Source organism: Dromiciops gliroides, chromosome 1 (assembly GCF_019393635.1).
Source record: "Dromiciops gliroides isolate mDroGli1 chromosome 1, mDroGli1.pri, whole genome shotgun sequence".
Taxonomy (NCBI): Eukaryota; Metazoa; Chordata; class Mammalia; order Microbiotheria; family Microbiotheriidae; genus Dromiciops; species Dromiciops gliroides.
Window position 1 is genome coordinate 709,132,493 of NC_057861.1, and position 15,978 is coordinate 709,148,470.

Consider the following 15,978-nt stretch of genomic DNA (forward strand, 5'->3'; position numbering starts at 1 on the left):
TTGTGTCAGAGAAATAGCACCAGACGGCTGCTTGTCTGAGAAACAAATCTCCAGATTTGCTCCATGAGCCCTATGCAGAGTGCCAAGCCCCTCCCCAAAATTATGTCAATCAGCCTTGGGCTGGAGGAACCTTCTTTGAGAAAGCTGAGTCCGGGCTTAGCTGGAACGTCTCGCTCTGTGTCTGTCTCCCTGGGAGTCAGATCCTGGCCTCATTCTGTATTAATTATTTAATGATTCCAATTAATGTTGGTCTGCCAGCCCCTTCCCCACAACCCAGCTCTAGCCCAGAGACATCAGTTCAGTCCTAGCCCTAAAAAAAAATTTGGCCATATTCAGGAGGTTTTAAAAAAACCCTTAGGAGCAACTAGGTGGTGCAGTGGATAAAGCACCAGCCCTGGATTCAGGAGGACCTGAGTTCAAATCTAAACTCAGACACTTTACACTTACTAGCTGTGTGACCCTGGGCAAATCACTTAACCCCCATCGCCCCACAAAAAACCAAAACGAAACAAAAAAATCCCCCCCCAAACAAATAAAAAAACCTTAGATCATCCCCTTGATTCCTGTCCCCAGTTCTAGTCCTGGCCCTTAGGTTCCTGGATCTTTCTGGCTATGAGACCTACGCTCAGGAACCCACTGAGAAGAAGAGCTAGACAGAAAGAAAAAAAAAAACAAGAAAGAACTTAATGTATTTAATTGAAATTAAAGGGATATTGCTACTTGAGTGTGATGACCTAGAGCCAGATGATATTTTGTTGGGCTCTGGAGACACAGTGGAATTGGCATTGAATCTCAAGGCAGAGGCTCTGGGTTCAAATCATGTTTCTCTCATTTACTGTGTGAATTTGGATAAGCCAATTCATTTTTCTGCTCTTCAGTTTCCTCAAGGACTCTCAGGTCCCTCTGGATCTTTAGAACTACAATCTTAATTATTATGTGGTCCTTGGTACCAGAAATAATCTATTTGGGGAAATAAAATAAACCATTGCTCCTCCTTGTTTTTGCTTTCTTTCCTATGTCTGTGTCTGAAATGAGCTCTTTCCCTGAGCCCCACCACACCATGATCCAATTTCTCCCATTAAAATCCTACTTATCTTTCAAAACTCAGCTATTATACAACCTTCTCCAAGAAGCCTTCCCTGATTCTTCCAGTTAGTTCTCTTCCTTCCCCCAAATCACACAGCATTACATTTGAAATTCCTTTCCTTATAGCTTGTCGTGCCTGATTTTTTCATGATTTTTTATGATAGTTTTAAATTTGTCCTTCCTATCTCTTCTACTAGATTACATTTCTTTAATCAATATGCATTTATTAAATTCCTGCTGTATAACAGATTGGAGGAAGGGTGGTGTAACGGCTAGAGAACTTCAGGACCATCTGAGATCAAGTTTTTCCCCTGACACATACTAGCTGTGTGACCCTGAGCAAGTCACTTAACTTGTCAGTACTCTGAACAAATCTCTAAGTTTGAAGTTGCAGAGAAGATATCCATGTACATTGGCAGAAGGACTTTCCTCACCCAGGAGTTTCTCATATCAATAAAATCCCAAGTCCAGTCCTTCTCCCTATCCCCATGTGCCAGGCACTGTGTTGCATTCTGGAGATGGATGATAAAAACAAAATAACTCCTGCCCTCTAGGCTAGGAGCTTATGTTCTATTGGGGAAAAAAGGTGGCCCTAGTTTCATAAAAGCTAGAATGTGTAAAGACCTAGGCAGTATTTTGATTTTGCCTTTCCCCTAAATGACCTTATAGCTATCATGTACTATTTCTTTCTATCTACTCATCCACCCATCTATCTATCTATCTATCTATCTATCTATCTATCTATCTATCTATCTATCTATCTATCTATCTATCCATCCATCCATCCATCTATCTAATCTATCTATTCATCTCTCCCTTCATCCTTCCATCCTTCCATCGTTTGATGGATCCATCCATCAATCTATCATCTATATCTATCGATCTGTCTATCTGTCTATCTATCTATCTATCTATCTACCTATCTACCTATACATCTACGTATCTACTTACCTACCTATCTATCTATCCATCTAATCTATCCATCTCTCCCTTCATCCTTCCATCCTTCCATCGATCGATTGATCCATCAATCTATCATCTATATCTATCAATCTGTCTGTCTATCTATCTATCTATCTATCTATCCATCCATCTATCTAATCTATCTATTCATCTCTCCCTTCATCCTTCCATCGTTTGATGGATCCATCCATCAATCTATCATCTATATCTATCGATCTGTCTATCTGTCTATCTATCTATCTATCTATCCGTCTACCTATCTACTTATCTACCTATCTATCTATCCATCTAATCTATCCATCTCTCCCTTCATCCTTCCATCCTTCTATCGATTGATTGATCCATCAATCTATTATCTATATCTATCGATCTGTCTATCTATCTATCTATCTATCTATCTATCTATCTATCTATCTGCGTCTGCGTATATAATATTTGTTCACACACCCCTTTAAATTTACAATTTGTCCCTCCCAGGGAGATTATACAGTTTTCAAGAGCAGGGACTATATCTGGAAGTTTTGTCTTTGTATCTCCACACCTAGTATTGTGCCTGACATACAGCGGGTAGCTTAATAAATGCATGTTGACTGGTTAACTGCATCTCCTTGCAAGGCTAAAGGAAGGATCCTGCTTCCCTGATCCCCCCCCTTCCCTGCATAGTCTTTCATTGTGAATGAAGCTCACTTCTTTTCCCACGTGCCTTTTATCAATCATCTCTTGTTGACTGGCCACCTCCCAGACTGAAAGCAACAAAGGAGCTCAGAACATGCTCCAGCTCTATAGTGAGATACCAGCAGATAGAGATTATTTTTACAGCTGGAAACTCTGAATTCAATCTGTTAACAAAACAAAACGAAAACCGAGTCAAACAGAAGAGTTACACATGATGTTGTTTCTCTTGCTTCCATTTTAGAAATGGAAATCTGAAAACCAGCTATGAAAGGGGACCCCCCAAAATAAAGGGGAGCTGTTTTTCTGGGAGATGGGTCAGGATGTGAGGTTGTTGGGTTGTTTGGGCTTTTTTTCACATCCGACTTTTGTACGCTGCCCATTTTGGATTGAATTGTCCCCGCTTCCTTCGTTCCCCTCCCTGCCTGATGAAGCAATGAAATGGAAATTAGATTCCTACAAGCTCAAAAAGACAAATTACTCTTTTATTTGATCAGACACTATTTGAAAACATCCTCAAGATATTTTCTTCTGTTAGCAACTTCCACTTCAACTTAGGAACTCAGCAACAAGAGCAAAAGAACAGCCAGGGGAGGGGGCAGTGGGTTTGTTTCGGCTGCTACAAGGGTAGTCTTTGAGAGCCCCATGGCTGTGGCCTTGAACTCCCAGGGACTCAGGGAACATAGTACTGGGAAAAAGCTTCCTTAATAATCCTTCCCAATGTACCAGGCCAGAGCAGACTCCTGAATAGCAAGGAGAGCTGGCTGCCAATGGCATCCTGTAAAAGAATGCCCCACAGTAGCACTGCTACAACACTCCTTGGCTCAGAGATGGCAGAGACCAGATGGGGTCTATCTGGGCAAATCTCACAATGGCCCTAGATGGGTTCACAAAGCACAATTTCTTAGGCAATAAGGGACCAAATGTTTCTGGGGACTTTTCATCCAGGTCAGATGAATAAGTTTGAGATTAACTAATCTCCCCACAAGCTGTCAGAGATAGACTATTTTAGTAGTAGGGGAAGATTTCGGAGAGCAGGGTTCTAATCACATGATAATTGTTCAGTCATTTCACTTTTAAACTCTTTGTGACCCAATTTGAGGTTTTCTTGACAAAGATACTGGAGTGTTTTGCCATTTCCTTCTCCAGCTCATTTTACAGATGAGGAAACTGAGGCAAACAGGGTTAAGTGACTTGCTCAGGGTCACACAGCAAGGAAGTATCTGAGGCCAAATATTAACTCAGGAAGATGTCTTCCTGACTCCAGGTCCAGCACTCTATTCACTGTGCCACCGAGTTGCCTGTTACAATGCTCTGCTACTACTAACAAGCTATGTGGTCTTAGGGCAGTTACTTCCCATTTCTGAGCCTCAGTTGTATTCTCTAAAAAAGAGGGGGTTGGATAAGATTTGGTATTCTTATCAGGAGGTCTGTCTGTGAACTCTAAAAAAAAAGTATTTCGATAATTTTTTTCAATGTCATTGAAAATTATTTCAATATGATTGTTTTCTTTTGTAAACCTTTGCATTTTCAGTGCCAAGTGAGACAGCATATGTAAAACTCTTTGCAAGCTTTAAAGTACTGTAATAATGTAATAATGCTAGCCATTATTTATTTGTTTTTAAAATGTTATTCTGAGACAGGTTCCATAGGCTTCACTTACGTCCATGACACAAAAATCCTGGACTAGGTAATCTCTAAAGTCCAATCTGGTTCTAAAATTCAGAAGTTCTATCAGAACTGGACTCTATTTCTCCTTTTGCCACCTCCTTACTGTGTACCTTTGAATAAATTGCTCCTTTCATCTGATCTGCCATCTATAAAATGGGTGTAACAGTTTGTGATCCTTGATAATGAATGAGGTGCCACAGCTGAAAGCAAGTTTCTTTGGAGGAGAAGGATTCTAAATCCTGGTGGAATGTAGATAATCACTGTTTTTCTTAGTCTTTTCATTAAATCTGGTCTGAATTCATTATAGCATTAAGAGTCTTGTCAATAAACTATATTAAAGGGGCAGCTACAGCTAGGTGGCACAGTGGATAGAGCATTGGCCCTGGAATCAGGAGTACCTGAGTTCAAATCCGGCCTTAGACGCTTGACACTTACTAGCTGTATGGCCCTGGGCAAGTCACTTAACCCCAATTTCCTCATCCCCAAAGAAAGAAAGAAAGAAAGAAAGAAAGAAAGAAAGAAAGAAAGAAAGAAAGAAAGAAAGAAAGAAAGAAAGAAAGAAAGAAAGAAAGAAAGAAAGAAAGAAAGAAAGAAAGAAAGAAAGAAATGAACAAACTATATTAAAGAAATCTAGTTCTGGGAGCAAATCTGGGGATGTGCTTACTACCTTCTGAACAGTTGATGAAGGAACAGTTCTGTCAGATTGTGGAATGATATGAAGGCAAAACTAAGTGCACTTTTAGAATATAAAATATCAGAACTAGGACAGACCCTAGATCAGAGACAAGTGGGAAGGACCTTAGAATCTGCAATGTCAGAAATAGATGGAAACATAGGAAATAACATGTTAGAACATAGGATGTTAGAGTTGGAATGACCTTCGAGATCATTTGGTCCAACCCCCTCTTTATACTGGTGAAGAAACCAAGACCTAGAGGGGCAAAGTGACTTGTTCAATGTCACAATTCAATCTGTGGCTGAGTTTAGAATTAAAACTCAGGCTTTCTAACATACACTTCAGAATTCTTATATACACATCCATTTTTGCTCAAGGGAATATTTACCAAGTAAATAGTCATTTTTAGGTTTTCTTCAATGTTCCTTGGTTTTGATTCCTTCAAAGAATATACTTTTGCTTCTAGATGAGGTTTGGTGTTGTTTTGACATAGTGAGATGTGTCTATCAACATGATTCTGTCCCTTGAATAATTAAAAATGATCTATTAGGCAAGACTTTGCTGAATTAGAATCATGACTCTATCTCAGTACATCTGAGAATGGTTCTTTGTTAAAACAGTTTTAGGTTCTTGCTTTGAAAATAATACTATTGTATATTCCAAGGAAGTTGATAGAACAGTTCGATATACACCCAAATATTTATAACAGCATTTTTAGGTAAGTAGCAAAGAAGCAAAAACAAAAAGGAAGGAGCCCTTCAACTGGGGAATGGGCAAACAAATTATGGTACATTAATGCAGCAGAGAATTACTACACTATAAGGAACTATGACTATTAATGCAGAAAGGCATTGGGAAGATGTGGTATCTAGTAGAAAGTGAAGCAAGAACTAAGAAAATAATATATACAATTAAATATGTATATGAAATATATAATATATAATATACAATGTAATATACATGAAACAAACAATGAAATATACAAAACAAAAAAGGGGAAAGACAAGAACAATTGAAATTGAATGGTGAGTAAGTGGTGAATAAATGGTGAGTAAATATCATAACTGAGCATAGCCTAAGGAGAGATAAACATCCACCCGTCTCCCTTCTTTGTAGAGTTGGAGACCAATGGAGGTGGAACACACAGTGTCAGACTGATTGGTGTATTAGTGAATTTTGGGGACCTGCTTCCTCCTGCCCCAAACCCTTATCTCTTTTTAATTCTTCACTATAAAAGGTCTGGAAGGGATATATTGAGAAATTAGGGTGATGCAAAAAGAAGGCATCATTTAAAAAAATTTAGTCATACTGTTTCAATTGACTTATCAATCTGCATTTACTGACCTGTAACAATATCACCATGTCTGTTGATGTGATTTAAAGAAGATAAGGGGATTAAATACTTAAATTAAGCCTTTAGTTGTTTCATGGGTTAGTTCTGATCAATTATTAAGCCCATTTATTCTCTCTTTCTGAAGACTTATGTGGTCAGGACCATGGATTGTATTAAGCAAAAGAGGGTTTATTTCATTTCATTTCATTCATTTATCTATTCAGTCATTTATTTATTTACTTATTCATTCATTCACCCATCTATTTATTTATTTATTCATTCATCCATCCATCCATTCATTTTTATTTGTTTACCTGTCTATTTATTTATATATTTATTTATCTATCTATTCATTTGTTTACCTATCTATCCATTCATTCATTCATCCATTTACTTATTTATCTATCTATCTATTCATTCATTCATTCATACATTCATTTATTTATTTGGTGGGGGAATAAATGTTAAGTGACTCACCCAAGGTCACACAGCTAGCAAGTGTCAAGTGTCTGAGGCCATATTTAAACTCAGGTGCTCCTGAATCCAAGGCTGGTGCTTTATCTACTGCTGACCCAAGAAAGTTTATTTTAAAGGAATGGGGTTTTGCCCTGAGGGAACCCTAAAGAAAAGAACTCAGAGGTTCTGCAAAACAGGAAGCCAGTGGACTAGCAGAATAAAGACTGGATAAGGACTGAGAAGGCCTGAATTCCAGTCCTGGTCCTGCTACTAACTCACTGTATAGACTAGAGACTGATCTTTATTCAATTAGTCCCTTCTCTTGTCAAAAAGGAATCATAAAACTGACCTTGTCCAACCATTCTGAAAAACAACTTGGAATAGTAACAGATGGAAATAATTAATGTTGGAGAAATCTAGAAAAGGCAGGGACATGAATACACTGTTATAGGAGCTATGGATTGGCTAAACCATTCTGAAAAGCAGTTCTGAATTACACTGACAAAATGACTAAAATGTCCAAACCTTTTAACTCAGAGAACTCATTACTAGCCATATACCCCAAGGAAATAAAAAGAGACTAGAAATATTTATAATAGCATTTTTTTTTGGTAGTAACAAATAACTGGAAACAAATGTCCATCCATTTGGCAAATGGCTAATTGTGACACATGATTAGAATGGTAAAATGGAGAAATTGTCCAATGTGATTTCTAAGTCTCATTTCAAATCTAGCTATAGGATTATATCAAATACTATTATATCATAAGGAACTATGAAGAATGTGAGGAATAGAGAGAAGTATGACTGATGAAAAGCCTGAAATGATGAAAAGTGAAGGAAGCATAATCAGGATACTAACATACGTAATGATGAACCATTGTTAGGTGGAAAGAACAAGAAAAATGAAAAGGGGGGAACTGAATGTTATGGAATTATTATGCCCAGGCTTGATCCTGAAAAGGAGCTAAGAATATGCCCCTCCCTCCCTTCACTGGAGAGATATGGGACCATGGGTACAGAATAGTACATAGACTGACTTGGTTGTCATATTGGTTAGTTTCATGGAACTGTTCCCCTCCCCTCTTTCTCTTTTACTCTTTGTCACAAGGAATAATTCTTTAAGTAGGGGTGGGGTGAGGTAAGAGTACTATATTTGGAAATGAAAGTTATATAAAAGAAGTTTTAAGTAAAAAAGCTACCTTACACTTGTATTGTGGAAAATCAAATGGGATAGTGTATTACAAACACCTTGTAAGCTCTAATACTCTACCAAAGGATGGGGGGCAGGGGGAGTCACTTTTCTCCTTCAGGTTTACCTGCCAAGAGGCTGATGAACTGCAGGAGGGGTTCAGATTATTAACTGGATATAGGCTGGACTAGCAGGCTCATAAGGCTAACATTCTGTGTTGTAATTTGCTGGTAGAGTATCCAGCTCCTTCCTTCTTAGAAACTATAGGGTGTGTGTAGTAAGGTGAAGGAATTAGTGTATGGATTGCATTGGATAATTACTTTAGGGTCTATCCTCACCCTCAAACAACATTCACTCTTCTTTGGGAAACCCCCAAAAAATAATGTGGTAAAGTAAACAAAGTACAAAATTGAGGGAAGATCGAAAGGCCCCTGGATTCAATTTCATAGGATGCTCATCTATCCTATGATTCCTTATACCCCCTCATACATGTCCTCCAAATGGGAAGAGACAGATGGAAAGAAAAAGAAATCCTGAAACAACAGGGAACATGAAGTGGAATGCTGAGAGCTGATGGGAGGAAGCTAATGAGACAGATGGAGAGTTGTCCACCCTGTAATTCACTTTCTCCTCCATCTCCTCCCCTTCCTCCTCTTTTTCTTCCTCCTCTTTTTCCTCCTCCTCTTCTTCTTCCTCTATCTCCTTCTCCTCTTCCTCCTCCTTTATCTCCTCATCCTCACAAACAGCCAAAGATTCCCATCAGATGCTTTGATATTGGAATTTAAATCTGCCTGTAGGAGAAGGAATGGGCTTCTATAGCTAAGACCCTTACTACCACCCATGGTCAGATCACTAATTCTCCAGTGAATATTTGTCTTCCTTAGCTTTCCTTCCCATATTGCATGCTTCTTCCTCCTCCCACACTTTTCCTACCTCACTATCAAGGGATGATCTCAGGAAAAAAAAATGTGAAAATTGGCAGTTTTTTCTCTGACTTCTCAATCACAGAAGTGATCTCTATACCCTGATGCCTATCCCAGAGGTCCTAGATTCTTCCCTGAACCTCATATCCCAGAAGCCCATATTTGGGTCATTCATCTAGGAGAGCTGCCACTCTATATTCCTTCTTTTTCCTCCCTCCTTTTTCTTGAGTCACTCTCTCATTATGTGGTGCTGGTAGGGTTTCAAGTTCCCCATGAAGAGAAGAAGGGAAGAGAAGATGGAGGAGGCTTCTCCTCCATTACCCTGCATCTAGGACTTTCCAATTGTTCCAGATTTTCTAAGAGCCTCTTGGAATTATCAAGAGACTCCCAGCTTCCAGACCAAGTTATTTTTCTTCTGAGGAGGCCTTGGACAACTATACATAATTACTGTGCCACCTCGTGGCCACACATGGAAAATATACCTTTCCCAGCATACCAGGGTTCAAAAACGTATGTAACCAGGTAAGATTATAGAGTGGGAGCTGAAAGAGAATTTTGAGCCCAACCCCTTTATTTTATAGTTGAAAACAGTGAAGGCCCGATAGGTTAAATAGCTTGCCAAAAGTCACATGATAATAAATGTCAGTCAGGATTTGAATACAGTACCCTCTGACCCTGTATCCAGCACTTTTTCCAATATGTTGCTCTCCTTCTGTCAATCCCATTCCACAGGGAAACAGAAGCCTCTTCAACAATTGCCTCAAAATTCATCAAAATGAAGGTATATGAGTTTGTCAAACCTTCCTTCTCTAATGAATTTTCAGTTTCTTCCTTCCTTCTTTCTTTTTCCTTCCTTTCCTTCCTTCTTTCCTTCCCACCCATCTCTTTCTCTTCCTTCCTTTTTTATTTTTTATACTTCAACAACCCAGTTTAATGTTGTTAATAATGGGGAAACTCTTAGGGAACAATAGAGGGAGGAAAGCCAAGGAAAAAATGAGCAAGGGTTTGTCTGGAATTACCGGGGTAGATGAGAGTCTAAATATCCCTGGATGTTGGTGGCATTATGCCCAAGACTTGACAGAATGTTATGAATCTGTAGGGGTGATCTGCCTTGCACCAGAACTCTCTATCCTGTAGCTCCAGAATTACACTTGATTGTCTCTCCTAGACTGTCAACTTGACTTTCTAAACCATAAAACTCTATAAACTGGCTGCCTAGCCCAACTTCCTATTTCTTTCAAAGGTATCACCCTTCCCTAGTAACTCAGATTCAAAATCTTCAGGTTTCTTTTGATCCTCTTCCTTTTTATTCCTCTTATCTGTCAGGAAGACCTGAGTTCAAATCTTATCTCAGATGCCTACTAGCTGTGTGACCCTATGCAAATCATTTAACCTCTGTTTGCCTCCATTTCCTCAATTGTAAAATGGAGATGATAATAGCACTTACCTGCCAGAGCTGTTGTGAAGATCAAATAAGAATATTTTTAATGTCTAACAGAATGCCTAACACATAGTAGGGGTGTGTGTGTGTATGTGCACACACATATATACACACATCCATATAAATGCACAGTCTGTGTTTTGAAGTATAGATATTATTTTAATGATGGGAAGGTGGGGTCATGCTGATGTAAAATAAAAAGTTCAGAGAGCATGAGCTAGACCCATTAGGAGGTCAGTGTGACTAGAATAGAATGGATATGTTAAGGTATAGTGGGAGATCAATTTGGATAGATTGTTTGTGAGCAGATTCTAAAAAGCCTTGAATGTCAAGTCAAAAAGTTTGCCCTAAATCTAACACTCTACAGAGAGATATTGGAGGCTAATAAAGAGGAAAGTGATAGGATGGAAATCCTAGTTTAGGAAGATGAATTTGATGGTGAGTAATAATATTGGTAATGAGTAAAAATAGTAATAATAATAATAGCATTTCTATAGGGTTTTAAGATTTACACAGCACTTTACAAATATTATCTTCTTTAATCCTCACAACACCCCTGGAAGTATTGTTATCTTACTTTAGAGATGAGGAAATTGAGGCAGAAAGAGGCACATATTTATTAAGGAGATCTTAGAATACAATATCTCCCAAAGCAAAACAACAACAAGAACAATAAAACCATGTACTAATGCTCTGCAAAGTTACATGTAATCTTACAAAAGAAAGAAAATTTTTAATGGAATAAAGGACTTCTGATAATTTCTTCCCTCCCCCCTGCCAGGGCAATGACAGTTAAGTGACTTGCCCAGGGTCACACAGCTAGTAAGTGTCAAGTGTCTGAGGCTGGATTTGAACTCAGGTCCTCCTGAATCTAGGGCCGGTGCTTTATCCACCGTGCCACCTACATGACCCCCTGATAATTTCTAAAAAAAAAAAAAATACACCAGAGGTGAATAGAAACTTTGTAATGCAAACATAAGACTTAAGAGAAACCTAGAAAATTTACTTGAGCAATTGGCAAGGGTTGTATGATGTAGTGCTAACATTCTAAGAGAGGAAGAAAATACAATTATCCCTTCAGGACCTTAATGTTTTCAAAGGGTCTTGAGAGAGTTAAGTAAATAAGAAAAACAGAGGACCTTGGGGATAAATTGGTTCTGTTCAGAGGGTTTTAAGAGAGGGAAAAGAAGGTAAAAAGGAATATATTAATACAGAAAGGGGAAGGCAAGGACTGGAACATTATGAAGTGGGACTATAATCTTCCCAGTCCCTGATGTTATTCCCTTTTAATTCAGCTAAGATCACATTAGTTTTCTTAGTTGCTGTAACCGAGCTTTCAGTGTACCAAAAAGCCCCCAAACCACCTCCATTTTCTATATCTGAAGTTGATTTTTTGAACTCAAGTGTATTTATCCCTATTAGAATTTTATCTTATTTGAGTTGGCACAAAATGCCCAATCCTGTCAAAGTGTTGCTGAATCTTAACTCTGTGATTTAGAGTGTTGACTATCTCTCCCAGCTTTGTATATTTGTGCAAATTTGATAAGTGTGCCTTCACTGCCCTTACCCAAGTTATCAATAAAAATTGTTAAACAACACAGATCTCTGGGGCATTCCACTAGAGATAAATATGAGAGCCAGTAGTTAGATTACTCTTTGTATAAGACCATTCAACCAGTTCCAACTCCACCCAGTTTTCCATTGTCTAACCCACCTTTCTCTTTTCTATAAAACGTAACATGAGAGACTTTATTAAAGAACTAGCCTCTTCTTTAATAAGAGGAATACCTGGATTAAAGTCCCACATCTAACACATATTAGTTGCAAACCATTTAACCTCTCAACTCTCTAAAACTATAAATCACAGGAAAATTGCTAGTTTCCATTGATAGAAGGCAGTTAGTTAGGTGGCACAGTGGATAGAACACTGGGCTTGGAATTAGGAAGACTCATCTTCATGACTTCAAATCCAGCCTTGGACACTTAATAACTATGTGACTCTGGGCATAAACTTCTGTTTGCCTCAGTTTCCTCAACTGAAAATGGAGTTGATAATACATTCTAGCTACATTTTAGGGTTGTTGTATCAAATGAGTATTTAATAAATGCTCATTTCATTTTTTTCCTATCAGCTTATCAAAAGAAGGAATGAGGTTAGCTGGATATGATCCATTCTTGATGAAACCCTGCTGACTCCGTGATTATCATCTTTTTTTTTTTTTGCACATACACTAACTGTCCTTTTAGTAACACTTCCTAGAATTTTGCCAAGAATCAAAATCAAGCTTGCTATTCTATAGTCTGCAGACTCCATTTTCTTCCTCTTTCTTTTTTCCTTTTCTGTAAATTAGCACATTTGCTTTCCCTTTCTTTCCAACTCTTTTTTTCCTCTTTTAAGTTTAATCCGCATTTTCAATACTTCCCTCATAATTTTCTGAAGTCTAGACAATAAAAAAATAAAACAAGTCCTGATTTGGAGTGTTTGCCAATATCTGAGGGGTAAATGCTTACCCTAAAGACTGAACAAGCAGCTCTCTGGCAGAAGCTGGCTTCAGCACATCTGTCTGGTTAAAATCCTCCCCTCCTCCAACCTGTCTAGTCACTCAGGTTCACAACTTTGTAGTCATCATTGACTCTGCCCTTTCTCATGCTTTCCATAGCTAATCAGTTGCTAAATTTTATTGATTTCACCTCCACAAATTCTCTTGCATCAATCCCCTTTTCTCTACTTCTGCAGCCCGTCTGTATGTCTCTCTCTTTATCTCTGTGTTTCTGTCTCTCCATATCCCTCTGTCTCTCTCTCCCTCCTGCCTTCTCTCTCTCTTTCTCTACACCTCCCCCTCTTTCCTTCTCTCCTTCTCTCCCCTCACCCACCTCTGTAAAAATATTAGATGTAAGAAGAATTGTGAGAGGCAGTTAGATGGCACAGTGGATAGAGCACTGACCCTGGAGTCAAGAGGACCTGAGTTCAAATACAGCCTCAGACACTTACTAGCTGTGTGACCCTGGGCTACTCACTTAACTCCAATTGCCTTCAAAAAGAAAAGAAAGACAAATAAAAGAATTGTGTTCTATCTCCAGCTCTGCCACTTACTAGCTGTGTCCCCTTAAGCAAACCACTTGTTCACTCCGAGCTTCACTTTCTTCATTTATAAAATGGGAATAACAACATAACCAAATAACTTTAATTCCCTGGTCCTACATGTATCTTGTAATAGAAAAGACATAGAGGGAACACTGAATTTGGAGTCACTTTGAAGTATATACACACACAGACACATATATATAAAATATGTGTATATGTATATAATACATATGTGTGTATATAAATATGTGTATGTATATGTACATATATACATATACAAAATTTACTTAATGGATCTCTTGTCTCTAGGATAAAATACAAAATCCTTATCCTGGCATTCAAGGACCTTTACAAACTGGATGTTGCTGGTTTTCCTGCCTTATTTAAGATTATTTCCCATCAAACATTTTTCATTCTACTCATTCTACCCTGTTAGTTGTTCCCTTGTACATGACATTCCATCTCTCAACTCAAGAAGTTTCATAAGTGGACCATCTCATATCTGGATTTAGCCTCCATTTTCACCTCCCCCTCTACCCCACAGACTTATTCACTTTCTGCAATGGTCAGCTGAGGTACTAACTTTTACTCAAGATTTTCTCAAACCTCTAAGCTGTTAGCTCTCTGCCTCTTGAAAATTATTTTGAAAACAAAAGAGGAGAAAGGTCCTGTGAAAATCATGTAGAGATCATTAAAATCCAACTCCATTTGAGCTTGGGAATGAATGCTAAGGAAAATATCAAGAGGTATTTTTAGCTATTTGGGGAGGAAGAAGAAGATCAAAGAAGGAATAGGACCAGTGCTTGGATAATAATGGATGATGGTGAGAAGGCAGAATTAAACAAATATTATTTTGCTTCATTTCTCTAACAAGAAGAATGACCTTAAGATTGTGAATAACAGACTGAAAATGGTCAACAGGGAGTTGAAACCCAAGCTAAATGAGTAGATATCAAGACAATGCCTAGTTCTCTGTTGGGTAGAAGGAGCAGTGGACTTTGGGATAGGCCAGTTGGGTTCAAATGCTTGCCTATAGCTGTTACTTGTCTTGTGACCTTGGCCAACTTAGTTGACATCTCTGAGCTTCATGTTCCTCATCTATAAAATAGGGATAACAATATTTGCAACATCTACCTCACAGAGTTATCTTAGACAAGGTCCCAAGGCAAGTAAAGGCTAAAAGCAAGCATTTGAACCTGTCTGTCTTGTCTTCAAGTTCCCTACTCTTTCTACACTATAGGCACTTTCCTCTATTTGGATCCTGTTGGGCAGTTTGGTGAAGTCTTTGGACCCCTTTTCTGAATCATATTTTTAAAAACCACAAAATAAAGCCTATTTATGACAAAGGAAACAAATATTGAAATACAGTTATCAAAATATTTATTAAGGATTCAAGTACATAGATTAAGGCCCCTTAATTAATTAATTAATTAATCCAACCATCTCACTTTTACAGATGGGGCACATGAATACTCAGAGGAAAAGGGCATGAAACTACAAATTATAAGCATAATTGCCAGAGAGACAAGCCCTCTTCCTTGTCTCCCTCTTCAGAAAAGTATCAATATTCCTCAGGTTTCTAGGAAAGAGGTGACTAAGGGAGGTTCAACCTGGGAGATCAATCCAGGTTTCCCTTCTTTTAAGGACATGCATTGAGGGGGAACTTCTGGATCTTTCTCCCTTTCAAACTGTTCCTTTTTCAAGGACTATTTACATGTGGGAGGCATAGAGGAAGAAGGGAGGGTCACCTGTGACTCATGGGTTGTGACCTACAGTTACTGCCTGATCCTGTAAATATCAGCCTCCCAGTTATGATCTTCAGATTAGAATTAAGAAGAGCCTTCTGAGGATTTAGACTTGAATAAGCACATTGATGATTAAATGCAGCTATAGTCACTGTTGTTTCTGGGCATTGTGAATGTAAATTTGGAAGTATTTGTCATGCCAGCCAGCCCTAGTAGCTGACCAAAGAGGAGTACACTGTAAAGTAGGCATCAGTTCTTATAAGAACAAGTGACATTTCTGATGGATAAACAACTGGAGCCATGAAAAGTTTACTCCAATGCCTCAGTGTGTTCTGGAGGTAACTCTGCTTTCATGAAAACTATGCCAGTAAAGGAAAATCCCTGGTAGTTTCAAACAGGTTAGAAAAGTTTTCGAGAAGGGGCTAATGGTTAACTGCATGTCTGTTTTCCAAGGACCAAGGGTCCCAAATGTCATCTATTAAGGCACAGGAGGTGAGGGAGGAGTGAAAGGAGGAGCAGCATCAAAGGAGGTAGGACCTACACTGATAAAATGACAGATCTTATGAGTAATGAAGTCTTAGTAGCAGAAGGAATACTCAACGTGGAGCCAGCAGATCTGATTTCCTATTCTGGTTCAGTCACTAACTTGATGGGTGACTTCTAGCAAATCCCTTTGCCTCTCTAGGTTCTATTTCCTTCTTACCACCTAACTACATAATTACCTGAGACTTATTC

The 15,978-nt window shown here is 38.5% G+C and overlaps 1 protein-coding gene across 1 annotated transcript in view; it reads right to left on the reverse strand.

Moving 5' to 3' along the window:
- SLC6A11 (solute carrier family 6 member 11) overlaps positions 1–15,978 on the reverse strand; it is a 174,580-nt gene that overhangs the window by 118,249 nt on the left and 40,353 nt on the right. The gene's annotated exons all lie outside the window — the stretch shown is intronic.